At 46.2% G+C, this 16,811-nt stretch overlaps 1 protein-coding gene across 2 annotated transcripts in view; it reads right to left on the reverse strand.

Annotated features, from left to right (window-relative positions):
• SYNPO (synaptopodin) overlaps positions 1-16,811 on the reverse strand; it is a 242,756-nt gene that overhangs the window by 192,048 nt on the left and 33,897 nt on the right. The window contains exon 2 of one of the 2 annotated variants that reach the window (XM_069654039.1): positions 2,240-2,320. The exons of the other annotated variant lie outside the window; for it this stretch is intronic. The gene's annotated coding sequence lies outside the window, so the exon portion shown is untranslated. The remainder of the gene's footprint in view (positions 1-2,239; positions 2,321-16,811) is intronic. 2 annotated transcript variants of the gene reach the window in all.

Here is a 16,811-nt window from a genome sequence, read left to right on the forward strand (position 1 = left end):
ACTGGGGTAATGGGCTTGAGTGAGGGGGAGATGGAGTATTTGGTGATTAGTCTCGAGCTACTGGACAGAGTAGGTGGGAGTCTAGGTGGCGGGCTGATGGGTTGTTTAAGAGGTGGGAAGGAGAAGATGATGATGTGGTGGTCCGACCATGGGCAAGGGTTGTTGGAGGTGATGGTGACCTGGCTGTTCAGGTCGGCTATCCAGTCGAGGGTTCTGCCGTTGTCGTGGGTGGGAGAGTTCTGATCCTTCTTAAGCTTTTATCCACTGCACATTTACTTTCTTTTCGAGTTTGATTGTATGGGCCTTGCATTTTGGTTTCTTTATTGTGTTTAATTGCATGCCTTATTTCATTATGCCTTCTAGACACATTCAGGGGAGGTGCTTTACATTGACCTGCTGCAAGCGGTAGGGCAAGGGTTACTTTTGACGTCACAATACCCATTTTGAGCAGGACCACTTCAGAGAGAATCTTTTGGAGTACTGAGCTAGCCCTTGCTAAAGAATGCCCTGATACCCTAATCCTCATTCACTTTCTTTCAATGTATCTGAAAGGATCCAAGTTTATCACTTCAAGAACTTTTAATAACATCTATCATGACAGTGTTTAGAAGCTGAGGAATCAGGCATTAAAGACCATATGAAAATGAGACATTAGTATTTGTATTGTCATTTAATTTGGAATTCCTCCAGTATTCGAAACATTATTGTTTCCAAACATGCACACCAAATCTTTCACAAGGTCAACATAGATCTAACATAGAGGCTAACATAGATCTTGCAGATGGAGCCTACTCTCTGAGACTAGGGGACATAGGATAATGTCTCGGGGCTCATACAGGCCCCCAAACAGGCCCCATGTTCTCCAGATCATTTTGATTTTTCTGGTGCACTCATGGTTTACTAAGCGCAGCCATTTGACAGAGCCTGTATTTTTCGGACAATTCTAACCTATTTTTCACGATAAAGTAATATATAAGGCTGGCAAAGCTATATTAATGATCTTTTGTCAGGCAGATGTGAATATTCCTCTGTGAATCCAAGGGCTATCTCTACCAAAGAGAAACCCTCTAAAATGAAATTAAAGGGTAACACAATTACAAGGAGTGTGTTCCTCGTTTATGAGCATTGGTGTGTGTGTGTGTGTGGATTTCGGGGTACTTGAATGCAGTGTTCTCTGGTCTCCCATTGATGGACCTGAAAAGCCTTGTACCCCTGAATGCTAAAGTGGATGGTGAAGCAAACCTCCACATGGCCCGCAGTACCAAGCTTAGCTCACTTATGTAACATGAATACCCAATCAGATCACCCCATTTTGTTGTATAGGCGCCCTAACAAATGCTCAACAAATAAATAAATTAATTAAAGATCACACATAAAGTGGGACGTTTGACTTGAAGATGGACTGGGAGTCAGCTGGAGTTCAGAACGTGTAACATATCTCAAGGTTTCAGGCTAAGGGGGCTTGGGTTGATATTATTGTGTGTTGGAATGTTGAGTTTGAGTAGCCAGCGGATATGTGGATGCACAGCAGGTTGGCGAGGGATGCAGACAATTTTGGAACAATATATAAAAAAAATCAGAGAAAGAAGAAAATAACTGCTTGACTGATAGATACAACTGCACTTTCACTACCTTGTCACACTGTTGTGAGGTGTTCATTCAACCAAGCCTCATGAGGACTCACAAAGAGCTCCAGACGCACCCACGGGGCTGCACTGAAGGCACTACCCTGCATCCCTCTCTGTCGGCACTACGGGAGCTGGTGTGCAAGTGCAAACACTATGAATCTTCAGGGAAGGCTTTCCAGGCCTGGCTAAACCTACCATACCTCTCTCTCACATGGACCCCGTTGTCGCTCATCAGCTCAACAATGAATATACTACTTGTAATTGTTTCATTGTATCTGGGCTTGGCTCTCAGATTGGCCCATTGTAATTTCACTTTATGAATGGAGCAAATGGTTATTTGACAGTGTGGGCAGCCACATGCAAAGAGGTGCATTTTTAGATTTTGCCTGTAGGTTGCACTTGCCAAATTTCATTTAGCTCTCCCCGCCGCCCACCATCGCTCTGTGTTATGCTCTTCTCTACCTGGCACATACACGCTCTGCACTGGCTCTGCCATGTACCAGCTTCATCTTTCTAACACACACAAACACTTGGCGATAGCAAGGATTTCAAAACATTGATGGATGGAAAAAAACCTGTTTGAAATAATGTATTCAATTTTTGGGATTCACCTTGTAAATGATGTATTTCAAGTGTGAGGCCTCTATGCAGCAGGCATTTCTCTCATCGTAGCAGGCAGATGAGCCTTAAATCTGTAGCAAATGAAAACATAGTTTGCTGATACAATATGGCCGCCACAAACAGCATCCACCACACTTCCCTTCAAGATGTCAATAGTTTTCATGTGGCTAAAACAGCAAAGTGTACTTTAACGTAGTAGATCTTAGGGAATGGCTATGAATACCATTCCATTTAAAGATGTAAAGGCGTTGGGTGATACTTTCAGGGTTCTTCTCCCTTGCTCCCAGAACAGGGTCTCTGTAAAAAGCGGCACAACCAATTGCCTTTTGTGCTCGTGGAGGAGCTAGGCCTGGCATAACCTTCATTTATTGGGTGGATAGCTCAGGGGCAACGTGCACGCCTTGGAAGCAAGACGAGGCGGAGCAACACAAGTTCGATCCCCAGGTCCGCACTTAGAAACCTCTGGGTATTAAGCGCGACATAAATAACCAATTACAACGACCAATTACATTAGATCTACGCCGGCCATAATGCACTGCATCCGCCTCACAGTGTCGCCCCTAGGTGCCACATCATTAAGACGATTGTCATGGGTCACTCCAACGTGTAGCTGCTTTCTGGAAAGCACTGGCACTACAATAGGTCGAAAGGATCGAGATACGCCTAAAGGACGGGGACGAGGGCGAGTCCGAAGAGATGTGCAAGGGCTGTCTGGAACATGTCACCACCCCCGCCCCCATGTAGGGTAGAGCTCTCAACTTGTCAAACTTACAATGGGGATGTTCTGATTTCAGAATTCTGGTGCAACTTGCATTTTCAATTGACATGATAAAGAGTACAGGGATATGCTTAGAACTGGGCTCCAGAAGGAAAGTCCTTTGCATTTTTGGGATGTACAGTAAGCAAAAGAGCGCTTCCCGGGGGCTGCACAATATCAGCATAGCCAAGGGTACAACTCCCCTCTCTGGGAGTAAAGGGGAGCTTATTTTGATGATATAGGCTTCATTTCAAGTCGCATTTGACATAGGCTTTGTAAAAGCAAGCATTCTCCAAATGTAATCAAATGGCCTGAGATAACCCTACTGTTTGGCAGAGCAAGCAACAAAGATAATTCAACATCCACTCACTCACCCTCTCTCTTCGATTCCCTCATACAGTCACTCCCCATCTACTTTCTCATCCATCCACTCACTATTTCATCCACTTATACATCCCTCCACTTCTTCACTCACTTATTCGCCACTTACTCGTCTACTGACTCAAACATCTGCACACTTCATCATTCACTCAACCTATCACACACTCACTCGTCCTCTCACTAATGCACCCATTCATCCGGTCACTTACCAATCCACCTTCTCACCCAGTTACCGACACCATCACTTGCACTCACTCGCCTGTGCACTCACCGACCCATTCCGTCACCCATCCTAACACTCGCTGATCTACCCACTCACTCACCAGTGCATCGATTTAGACACCACACATCCAATGATCACACATTAATCCACAAGAGAATCAATTTACTCACTGAACTCTCCATTCACCCAACCACTCACACACTCACCCATCTTCTCCACCAGCTACCCAACATACACACGCACAAACTTTGCAGGACTGCGACTCTTGAAAGGGATTGTGTCGTAACTCTGAAAGACTGGGTTGCATGCTATGGGACAAAACCAGCCCCTCACTGCAGGACTAGTAGTACGCTGAATAGTACGGGGCCAGTGTTTCTCTGAAAGATTGTAATACTTTGAATGGAACACATGTATGTGCTGCACTGCAGTTCTCGAAATAGAGTCCTAACAATACATTTCTGCAGATCTGTATTTTTTTAAATATGGCAGCAACAACACTTGTGTGCAGCAAAGTAGGTTGCTTTGCCTTGACCACGACTTGCTCAGTGTGCATGTGTTCTGCATGTAAAGTATGACAGAGCCCTGAACCGTAGACAGTTGCCCTGGCGGTTGAAAGACTATTTATAATGTCCATTCTCCCTCTTGCACTGCAAGCCATAGAATACTGCTGACTCCCACAAAAACAAAATGGATCCACCTGCCACACAGTCACTGACATAGCAGTCATTTCTGCACCTAGAGACAATGCTCTGCATGATTTTGGTTAATGTTTTAAACTAGTCATCCCTACCAGTAATTGAATAGTCCCCTAATTCTAATGGCTATTTGCATGCAATGTAATGCTGTTTTATTTCCATGTTTGCACAGACTACAGTCTTCCAATGGGCTTTCCACCCCGCAGCGCTTCGGAACCATAACAATGGCAGTAGGAGCTGCACAAATACCAAAGAACATATCACAATATAACTTCTCTGCAGGAATGAAGTTAATTTGTTGGGGAAGTACTAGTGCACATCTTCAGAGCTCCAGTGGATCGAACTGTGCATCATCAAACCTTCTATGCAGGGCTATGGAGCAGCGCAGAGAGCTTTCTCTAATGCTGCCTGTTGTGCCCATGCTCTGTAAGTGGCACTTGGTCTGCAGCTGCCAGTTCTGTGCATTTTCAATGGGGCAGAGTAGCTTGCACTACTTAAGTCTGTGTTATACTTGTAAGCATGTATGCAGGTTTCATGTATAGTGCTTAGTACTGCCTTCAGGTTGTTTCAAGCCCTGTGGGAGAGGAAAAAGGGAAGAGGACGGGGAGTAAGATGTAGGGGGTGAGAAGAGGATGGATGATGTTGGAGAAGAAGTGGAGGGGCAGTGAAAAGACGTAGGGAAGATTCTATTGCTACTGGCCCTCATGTACCCTGTACCTCTTCTACATGCGAGGAAAGCCTGCACTATTGCGGCTCAGGGGCGTTCTTTCACCAAAATGCTAGGGCTAGCAAAAGTGACACCACATTAGCCTTGTCCTCTGATAACATAAGGAAGTGATGGCACACGACTGTCAGATGTGTCTAACACCTGCGTTTCCACCCAGAACATTCAAACACACACTATCACATTCCTACTCATTCACCCACCAGTCACTCATTCATACATCTTCTCTTCCATCCACTCTCACTGCATTCTCCACACAGGCACACACACACCCCCAAAACATTCAAACACACACTATCACATTCCTACTCATTCACCCACCAGTCACTCATTCATACATCTTCTCTTCCATCCACTCTCACTGCATTCTCCACACAGGCATACACCCACCCAAAACATTCAAACACACACTATCACATTCCTACTCATTCACCCACCAGTCGCTCATTCATACATCTTCTCTTCCATCCACTCTCACTGCATTCTCCACACAGGCACACACACACACCCAAAACATTCAAACACACACTATCACATTCCTACTCATTCACCCACCAGTCACTCATTCATACATCTTCTCTTCCATCCACTCTCACTGCATTCTCCACACAGGCATACACCCACCCAAAACATTCAAACACACACTATCACATTCCTACTCATTCACCCACCAGTCGCTCATTCATACATCTTCTCTTCCATCCACTCTCACTGCATTCTCCACACAGGCATACACCCACCCAAAACATTCAAACACACACTATCACATTCCTACTCATTCACCCACCAGTCACTCATTCATACATCTTCTCTTCCATCCACTCTCACTGCATTCTCCACACAGGCATACACCCACCCAAAACATTCAAACACACACTATCACATTCCTACTCATTCACCCACCAGTCACTCATTCATACAATTGCTCTTCCATCAACTCTCACTGCATTCTCCACACAGGCACACACCCACCCAAAGCATTCAAACACACACTATCACATTCCTACTCATTCACCCACCAGTCACTCATTCATACATCTTCTCTTCCATCCACTCTCACTGTATTCTCCACACAGGCACACACCCACCCAAAACATTCAAACACACACTAGCACATTTCTTCTCATTCACCCACCACTCACTGACCCATAGCACATACATACATCTGACACACACTCCACACATGCAATATACATATCCCATTTTTTTTAAAAAAGACTTCTTACCTGTTTTTCCAGCTTTGGTCCGTCACTCCAGGCCAACCTCGGCTCCTCCATGCTGCTCACAAACAGGAACCAGGGAACCAGGGAACCAGGAAGCTGGGTGATCTTCCTGGTTCCTGCATAAGAGCCGCGAGGAAGCCGGAGGAGAGGGGTTGTAACTGAACGTGGCATGTGACACGTGCGACATGTCATGATCAGCTCACCCTATTGAGCGCTTCCTTCTCACGCTCGAAGCCCCGGCCCAGCCTTCACCCAGATGGGTGAGGACTGGGCTGTGACCCCACTGCCCCAGACCTGGTGTAGTGTTCCCCGCTACTTCAGTGGCCAGGAGCTACCATAAAAAAAGGGGTAGCAAGGGAGACAGCAGGGGTAGCAAGGGAGACCACAGGGGTCCCACAAATTACACTCCTGTTGCTGTTAGTGATTTACCTGTTCGTTTGTATGTGAAGGCGGCAACAGTGCTGCTCCCTGTGCTGTACCTTCGCTCTTTGCAAGTAAGGCTAGTACTTCTTCTCTACCTATGGATGCACCACCTCTTGTGTATGTGTGAAGAACACTTGCAATGCTGTTCTTCCTTCCGTCCATGTTGTGCACTGCCTCTGCTGCATGAGCTGTGCAGGTCCTGTGTGCCTGTGATGCACACTTTTGATGCCTGCCCTACCCCGCGTTTGCATGTGAGGGGAAACCTGCACTACCTTACCCGGGAGTGAGACGTGTGGGGTGTGTTTGCGCGCGCACGCCCTCCTGTCTTTAGATGACTTACATTTTATGATTCTTGTTAGGGGAATTCCAGCTTTTCAAGATCAGGCTCCGGATGCAGTTCGAGTTTCTTTTTATATTGATGTACTTCAATAGTAAAACTTATGTTGATTAATGCACAATAGTCTAAAAGCTGATTCAATTGTTGTCAAATTATATAGTCTCTTTAGAGCTTTAAGAGTTCATATAGGACAGAGAGGTTCCATGGCAGCAGTTCTCCCACACTGTGTCTACAGAGCGGCACACCCTGTTCCTGGATTCTACTGTGTGTAGCTTCTGTGGCTGCTGCCTCGCCTGGAACCCGTGTACATTTCTTTTTGATGTCTATTTTAATACGTTTAATTGTTAGAGTTATTAGGGGTTAATGTAGGAGGCAGCAGAATGTGAACTTTTGGGAGCAACTCTCCCCCCCCTCGTGGCCATACCCCCACAATGGATATTTATGAAGGTCGGGTCCAGCTGTGTCCGGTCACCAATGTTAGGGCCAGTGGCGTGGCTAGGGAGTGGCCTGAGATGGCACGTGCTACCCCTGGAATCTGATTGGCCACCCCAAGTGCTATCTCATTATCCTAAACTGTGATCATGATGTGTGTGTGTGTGTTCGTACTTCATGCCACCCCTGCATAAGTCAGTGCCCCACTTGGCCACCCCCGTCAAAAGAGTCTGGACACGCCACTTTGTTAAGCATGGGAGTTGCTGTAATAAATACATTGGTGTTGCTATAAAAGTGTGTATCTCAACACCTGGGAGGTGTAAGGTGGACTTTATAGTCCTTGCCCATTCACTTGCTGCAAGAAACAGTTCTATATTAAGATAATACTACATAGTAGTCCAGCATAGATGTTCTAATTCTGTTCCTCCAAATATGGGGTCTGCAACCTGTTGCCTGCTCTCCAGATGTTTTGGACTGCAAGTACAAGGATTCTTCACCGCTGACTATGCTGGTTAAGGCTGATGGGAGTTTAAGTCCAACATATCTTGAGCCTCAAAGGTGGCAGACTTCTGCCGTATAAACATAAATTGTGTTGTGAGGTGCTACACTTACCAAGTAACCCTTAATGATCCCAGTGAGTCGGGCCAGTGCTGCCTCATAGGTATAGCAGTCCTGCTGAGAAGAACTGTTTGTTTCTTACAGTCTCACCACTGTGGAAATGGCTGTGTGTGACCGTCATGTTTACTAAATGTACTTTCTATCTTGCACTGCATAGGATTGTATATTCGCCCCAGACTATACTTTCTACGCTGTTTATGCTCACTGTCAAGTGCTTGCGTGTTCCCAACATTGCCTGATCACTATATTATGTACCTTAGTAATCCCTATTTTTTTTTATTACATTTTTATTGTACTTTTTAGTTTAGGTTACAAAAAAACAAACTTTTTATTACATAGTTCCATATGTCCTTTACTTGACAGTCCATCGTGTTGCTGCTTGTTCAACCTGGCCAAAGGCCTCATCAGATTTCTGGCAGTATGGAGTCCATATAATTTATCACTGCACACGTCAACCATGTATTTGTTCCAGAGATTAAATAGCTCCACCACTGTTCGAAGTTGTTGTCTATTGGAGCGTGGCTTGCAAGATGTAATGTCCTTTGGACTTTGGTAGCTGGGCATTCAATTATCAGATGTTTGGCCGACTCTGCTGCATTGTTGCAGTATCTGCATTGATTGTCAGTGGTGTCAGGGTCGCGCCTCATCATTAGAACTGCTTTGGTCTTGTAGAGGTTGAAGCGCAGTCTCATGAATTGATACGATGATGTCGTGAAGGGAATTTACATAAGTACTTAGGGGTTTCGTCAAGGCCATGCGACGACGTTCCCAGGTCTTGAATAGATGTCAACTTTTTTCACCTTTCATCATTCTGTATCTAATTCCAGCGTCTCAATTTTATTTTGGCTCTTTGTGGCATTTTTATGACGAGCTCCTCAGTCAGATCTGCAGATCGCATGATCGCGAGAAGTTTTTTTCCCCACACGCTTATTAGGTCCGACGTGTTAGTGTTGGAGCTTTTTTGTAGGATTTTGTAAGGGCCAGCTACTGGAACCATTCTCATTTTCTGCCATGCCGAGAAAGACTTCCACAGCACTGTGCTGTATAATGACTCTATGCCGAGTTCATAGCGGATCACTGTTGTTGCGAGGTTCTGTGGTAATCGTAGCACTTTCCGCCAAAATTTGCCCTCCAACTTACACCAGATGTCTGCAGGTATGTTCCAACCACCGTCACTGCCAAACGTTATGGCCGGTACGACTTTTTGTAAAAAGAAGGGGAGTAATGGTTTTAACGTGAAATTGCAATATGCAGCATGAAGTTTCAATCCTTGTAAGGCGAACATTGTTATTTGCGTTAGCAACTCTTGGGTCCAGTTCCATTCACGTATTGAGGTGTTGAATAGCACTCCTAGATATCGTATGGAATTTGTAGCATCTATTTTTTCATTGTTTAAGAACCAGCTGAAGTTTATTTTGCTTTGTGGGCATCCACTGCCTATCGTTGCTTGTTTCTGGCACACTGAACATTGCCCTCTGTGTGGACTCCACTAAAACCAGTTTTCCCTGTCCCCAGCCTAGGCATCCAGCTTTCAGCCAGTAACAGAGGGATCACATTCCTCCCAAAGGACTGGATAAAGCTGCTTGTTGGAAAACCTGTTCATCTCCCTCCCCCCCTTTCAGCCAGAAACCAGCACCAATGTAATCTGACACCTAGGGCTCAATCTTTACACCCTGTAATTATCATGCCCTCTGCAAGTCACCAAGCTAGCTACTGACCTCTTCCACGCTTTCTGGGAACCTCCTCCATTCCCCAGTCCAGCAATTAATCTACCCTGCACTCTATGATTTAAACTCCCCTGATTCGGGAATCACACAGGATACCTGAAAATGTGTGTCCAGCCCTGCATCCCACCTCCCCTAGAAACCAAACAGAATGTGTCCTGGCAACAGCCAAACAAACACTTGCCTGGGTGAAAGTCTGGCCCTGGAATGGGTGGGAGCAACAGATTTATATAAGCCTGTGGAGAAAGGACTGGGGGCTCTCTCTTTCTTGGTTGCTGGTGGTGGTGTGCTGATGAGGGGGCAGCCGACCTCAGGAGGCCTCTTCCACAGGTACCCTTTTCTTCCCTCAACATCCTTCCCCTTCTTTCATCCTCAACCTGCTCTATATTTCCGCCAGTAGGGCTCCTAGCCTGTCTGCCACCCATGTCCCCAATCTCCCTGTGTCTCTGTGTCTGTCTCCCTGGGCCCCCTCTCTCCCTATCCCTGTGTCTTTGTGCCCGTCCCCCTCTCCCTGTGTCTCTGTGTCTGTCCCCCTGTGCCCGTCTCTCCCTCTCCCTATGTCTCAGTATCTGTCCCCTTCTCCCTGTGTCTTTGTGCCTGTCCCCCTCTCCCTGTGTCTGTCTCCCTGTACCCCTGTTTCTCCCTCTCCCTGTGTCTCTGTCTCCCTGTGCCCCGGTCTCTCTCTCTCTGAGCCTGCCTTTCTCTCTTTTTTTCCCCTCACCATCTCTACGAGCCCCCTGCTCCAACTCCCTCTACAACCCTTCAATTTCTGCCTTGGTGTCCCTTCCGCCACTTGCATCCAAGGGTACTCCCCAGGTTCCATGCCAGTGGGTGTGCCTAGTTAGTCCAGTGTGTCTAGGTTATCCTGCTGGCAATGAGTTTAGTCCTCTTCCTGTAATAAATTGGTTCCTGGTTTCTACAATGACGTTGGTGCCTTCATTGTGTTCCCACTTGTCAGTGCAGCCAGCCTGTCATTGCCGGAGGGGGGACCAAGTCTGTCTGTGTACACAACACACCCCCAGCAGGTCTGTTAACTCCCTGGTCCAAAACTGTGGCCTTTGGCTGGGGTATCCCGCGGAGCCTCCTCCATTTTGTCCTGCCTCTCACTTCCACACCACTGTGTACAATACCTGCTCGGGATGGTAAAGTGGCCTTCATTGCCATTGATACTGTGCCTTCCTGGCTGATAATGCTGTGTGCCAGTATCTCCTTCACGTGTGATCATACAAACCCATGCACATATAACCCATTGACATATTTAACACACAAAAGATGTTCATTGTCTAAAATATGCCAGACCCATTGGCTTTGCACATCCTTGCTTTGATCAGCCATTGCACTATTGTATTACATTGGTTCTTACTCATGCACCCTTCCGCTAAGGGGAATGTCCTGCTTTGAATTCTCAAGCTGAGAGCAGCGTGAGCTGGGTTGCTTGGATGGTACCATCTTTGGAACTATCTACCTCTCTTCCAGTTAATACTGACCAGTTATGGCCTGACATTGGATGACGATGGTGAGAAACGCACGCTACCATTACATTCAAAATCTAACCTTAAAATGTTTTTACCAACTACTGAAGAGAATATATGAGATTCCAATGGGGGAGGATGATAACTCAGTGGCAACGCGTCTGTCTTGGAAGCAAGACAACGCAGCACAACACAGGTTCAAATCCCGATCTTGTGCTTAGAAACCACTCGCTGTGTTAAGCTCATTATAAAAGAACAATTATAATGCAAATTAGTCCATTTTTTCACTCACAAAAGATCATGAGGTAAACTAACTGCAGACCAGTGGTGCTGAAAAAGTGTTGCAGCAGAGGGTTACCAGTAGCACCACACCTACCCGCAGATCACCTTGCTGAGTCCCAGCTCAGTGACCTCACGAGGCAAGCCAGAGTACATGATATGAATGCTTAGTGAACCCCCTGTCTACGAGTGTCGCTGTTGCAGGTCGATGTCAACCTGGAACGAGCACAACTCCAGGTCAGGGATTGTCTTTGCAGGGAGCAACTGGAGCTAAAAACTGGGGATCAACAAGAATAGAAAATTGGATAGAAAGTGAAAGTGCTTCATGAAGTGCACCAGTACGTCAACCAAGGATCAGTAGAGAGCATATGAACTAAAGCGCACGCAGTCGCTTAGACCCTGATCTCCCGAGCTCCAGCTGAGAGCACTCGGTGTCACCCAGCACAAGCTAGGAAACATAACCCCAACGATCTAATGGGTACGATAGATGCAAGTGGATATCCCAGAGCTCTGTCCACTAGAGAGTCCACTTGCAGCGATATGCAGAGGATGGACGAGGGTGACTGATTCAAGTTTATGAATGAAATGTTGGAGCGGGCGAGTCCAGTTGCACGATCAGAATAGTGTTAGGTAAAAATTCAGCCCAAATGTCTAATCTGTTGGTTTTATAAAGATGTCAGTTATTACACGGAGTCAATTCATTAATGTGATACGGCATGTGTTTCACAGTGATTGGTATCTGCACTCTCCAAGACTCTGCACATGATCAAAAGTTAACAAATAAACATAACTATGAGGTATTAAGCATCAAAGAAAATCATCAAAATGCTTAGCCAGTGTTATGTATTTTCACTATAGGTAGAGTGTTGCTTTCACAGGATAAATGCTTAGCCAGTGTTATGTATTTTCACTATAGGTAGAGCGTTGCTTTCACAGGATAAATGCTTAGCCAGTGTTATGTATTTTCACTATAGGCAGAGCGTTGCTTTCACAGGATAAATGCTTAGCCAGTGTTATGTATTTTCACTATAGGCAGAGCGTTGCTTTCACAGGATAAATGCTTAGCCAGTGTTATGTATTTTCACTATAGGTAGAGCGTTGCTTTCACAGGATAAATGCTTAGCCAGTGTTATGTATTTTCACTATAGGTAGAGCGTTGCTTTCACAGGATAAATGCTTAGCCAGTGTTATGTATTTTCACTATAGGCAGAGCGTTGCTTTCACAGGATAAATGCTTAGCCAGTGTTATGTATTTTCACTATAGGCAGAGCGTTGCTTTCACAGGATAAATGCTTAGCCAGTGTTATGTATTTTCACTATAGGTAGAGCGTTGCTTTCACAGGATAAATGCTTAGCCAGTGTTATGTATTTTCACTATAGGTAGAGCGTTGCTTTCACAGGATAAATGCTTAGCCAGTGTTATGTATTTTCACTATAGGTAGAGCGTTGCTTTCACAGGATAAATGCTTAGCCAGTGTTATGTATTTTCACTATAGGTAGAGCGTTGCTTTCACAGGATAAATGCTTAGCCAGTGTTATGTATTTTCACTATAGGTAGAGCGTTGCTTTCACAGGATAAATGCTTAGCCAGTGTTATGTATTTTCACTATAGGTAGAGTGTTGCTTTCACAGGATAAATGCTTAGCCAGTGTTATGTATTTTCACTATAGGTAGAGCGTTGCTTTCACAGGATAAATGCTTAGCCAGTGTTATGTATTTTCACTATAGGTAGAGTGTTGCTTTCACAGGATAAATGCTTAGCCAGTGTTATGTATTTTCACTATAGGTAGAGTGTTGCTTTCACAGGATAAATGCTTAGCCAGTGTTATGTATTTTCACTATAGGCAGAGTGTTGCTTTCACAGGATATAGATTCAAAAGGTATTTTCTTTCATGTATCGTGAACAAACCCTGACAAGTCCACTTTTCGAGTATCTGCTTTAGAATTTGTAATAGGGTCGGAGCAAGATCTGCAGTACATTTTTGATCATGTGTGATATCATCCTAAGTGTGATCTTCTGTTATATTCCCCTGTCTGTTATCACTAATCTTGCATCTGCTGTTTTTTTTAATATGTGTCATTTCTTTCCAAATTTGTTTTGGTATTTTGTCTGTAAATTGTGCATGCTAAATACTGCATTGCTTGCTAAGACATATGAATGGAATGAAGGATGCCTGATCCCCCGTGGTCCTAATGCCCTAATCTACAAGGCATCAGGGCTTCTCATCTCTCAGCCCCTGCTCCTCAACCTCTAGGTTAAAGGTTCCCCTGACCTCAGTCGCCGAAGGGAACCCTGATCTCTATCGTCGGAGGGCCCTAAGCTGCCAAATCTTAGGGTCCCCCCTGGCAGTCGTCGAAGTTAGCGGGAACAGTCGGAAGCGTTGTTCCACTACTTTTATTTTTTAATGTAAACAGTTCTACTACTTTTTGACACCATTTTCACCATTCCGGAACTGTGCTTTGTGAATTTAAAGCACACTTCCCCACTTTACTACCCGATAGCAGTTACAGCTAAACTGAAATCTGTTACAACTCAATTGGCTGTCAATCGGCATGGCTGCAACCCGTCCTGCCTACTCTGTTCCCCGCCGGGGTCACAGTTGCACTACTTCTTTTGGTACACTTCTACTAGTGCCCTCTGGGTGGCTGTCAGGTGGGACACTTCCACCCGAGAAATCCCGCTGGTCGCTCAGCCCAACCATATCTTGTGGAACCTCTGAAGGTGAGGGTGCAATTGATGGCGGTGGGTGATCGTCGTATTCCTCAGATTCTGATCCCGTAGGGGGGGGGTAGAGTGAGGGGCTGGAGGTGCCGCAGCATCTGCTCCCTCTATCTGCCCCCTCACGCCAGACCAGTCCTTCTCGCCTTTGAGCACCAGCGGGGGGGCTAGTTCATTATTTCCACTGTTCTGCAACAAACGTTAATATGATATTGACCACTCTGATAAAATTCACCAACACGCTAAATGGCTCCTTCCTTATTAGAGAGCAGGTGTTAATAGTTAATATTAGCCCATTCAGCAGCGCTCGCTCCTTGAAAGGCTGAACCTGCCCAGGCTGGACTCGAACCTGCGAGCAGCAAGTTATGATATCACCAGTAGTGCGGGGCAGCTGCAGAGGATGTGGAGGGAAGCTTGAGACAGGACATACAGGAACTATCGTTTGGGCTCAATCACTGTAGGTAATGCACTCTGTAAGAGCAGGGGCCGAGGAAATAAACGGCATTGTGCGCCTACCTTTGTAGAGCTGTGATGCCTACGCTTGTGGCTGTATATATACACGTGTAAATGTGTACACATATTGTGTGATGAAGACAACATTTATTCACATGTACGTGCATATAAAGGGATGCGTGTCAGCGTCTGTGCATGTATGCACTCCTGGATATGTAAAGCATGCATTTATGCGTATGTGATTATAAACATGCGTACATTCGTACGCATACATCGCTTTCCATACATGCATGCATGCTTTTGTTAGGTACGTATCTGTCTTAGGTGACAGCTTCCTAGCCGTGTTGTTATAAAGCAGAAACATGAAATAATAATGTGATGTTTCATTTTCAGTTTGGGGAATAGCACAACAACAAAAAGACATCTTTATATTTATAGCTTCCTAAAGACCCACCCTTAGGGGAGGATTGCGCCCTAGACATCCTGCACATTTGATGACGTATTGTCCATTAAAGAATGTTAATAGTCCCCAGTCGGTTACTTCTATAAGCCGCTGCTACCTCTGCCCCAATGACTTCCTTTCCCTCTGACAGTTAACATTGGCACACATAGAAAAGGCGCAGTTTGCTCTCTTCCTCCCACACAAATATGTTTGGCTGGGTCTGTGGTTTAATCTCTGCCAGAGCAGCCAGGAAATCCCAAACGAAGGCAACTGGATCTCTTAAAGAGGCAGTCAGCCCAGAGCTCACAGACTTGCAGGCTACTCGCTTCCACGAGGAGGATCAGTGCCTCTCACTCCTATGAGGAGCAGGGCCAACCTAAGGAGTAGGGCCTCTCACTTCTCTTAGGAGGAGCGAGGCTTCTCAACCCCTGAGAAGCAGGGCCTGTCGCTTCCTATGGGGATCAATGTCTCTCACACCACTGGGGAGCAGGGCCAACCTAAGGAGTAGGGCCTCTCACTTCTCTTAGGAGGAGCGAGGCTTCTCAACCCCTGAGAAGCAGGGCCTGTCGCTTCCTATGGGGATCAATGTCTCTCATACCACTGGGGAGCAGGGCCAACCTAAGGATTAGGGCTCTCACTTCTTTGACTCTGGAGGATAGCTCAGGGGCAAGGTGCTCACCTTGGAAGCAAGACCACACGGAGCAACACAGGTTCAATCCCCGTGTCAGCGCTTAGAAACCTCTGGGTATTAAGCGTGTTATAAATAGCCTATCATATTATATCATATCTGAGGAGTAGTGAGGCCTCCCAACCCCCTGAGAAGCAGGGTTTTATCACTTCTCTGAGGAGGAGCGAGGCCTCCCAACCCCCTTAGAAGCAGGGCCTATCACTTCTCTGACGAGGAGCGAGGCCTCCCAACCCCCTGAGAAGCAGGGCCTATCGCTTCCTCTGGGGATCAATGTCTCTCACGCCGCTGAAGAGCATGGCCAACCTAAGGAGTAGGGCCTCTTACTTATCTGGTGAGGTGAAATCCCTCTCCACCCCCTGAGGATCAGGGCTGCTAGCTTCCCCAATAAACATTAAGGCTTCACACACTCAGGTGGAGCAGGGCTACGGTCTACCTAGCAAGGACTAGGGCATCTCATTTCCATGAGGCAAAACAAGGCACCTTGATTTATGAGGAGCAGAATCTATGGCCTCTTGGCGCAGATGGGCCTCACACCTGCCCAATGGGCCAGGTCTCTTAACTCACTGAGGAGTAGAATCTCTCACCTAATAGAGTTAATACATACCTCAATATACCGCAATGAGTGGCAGAGACTCTGTGGGTGCTCTCATAGGTGCAGAGTCTCTCAGTCTTAAGAGGAAATAGCCTCCCTCACATTTGTGAAGAGAAGCTTGGCCCTCCCAAATCCCTGGGTAATGGAGCCAGCATGTGCACAGGGGGTCTGCTGGACCTCTCTTACCCCTGAAGTTAAGGATTGTCACAGTCAGTCTTGATCAAGAGCAAGTCAACCTACCTCCCCGAGGAGAATCAAGACCTTTTATATCCATGTGGACAGAGCCTCTGATGTCCCTGAGGAGCAGAGCCTCTGAGATGTCTGAAGGGCCGGGAATCGAGTCTCACCAGTGCCATGGCCTTTTAGCTCAGCTAGGAACA

The sequence above is a fragment of the Ambystoma mexicanum genome, chromosome 3q (assembly GCF_040938575.1).
Source record: "Ambystoma mexicanum isolate Mex_15411 chromosome 3q, UKY_AmexF1_1, whole genome shotgun sequence".
Taxonomy (NCBI): domain Eukaryota; kingdom Metazoa; phylum Chordata; class Amphibia; order Caudata; family Ambystomatidae; genus Ambystoma; species Ambystoma mexicanum.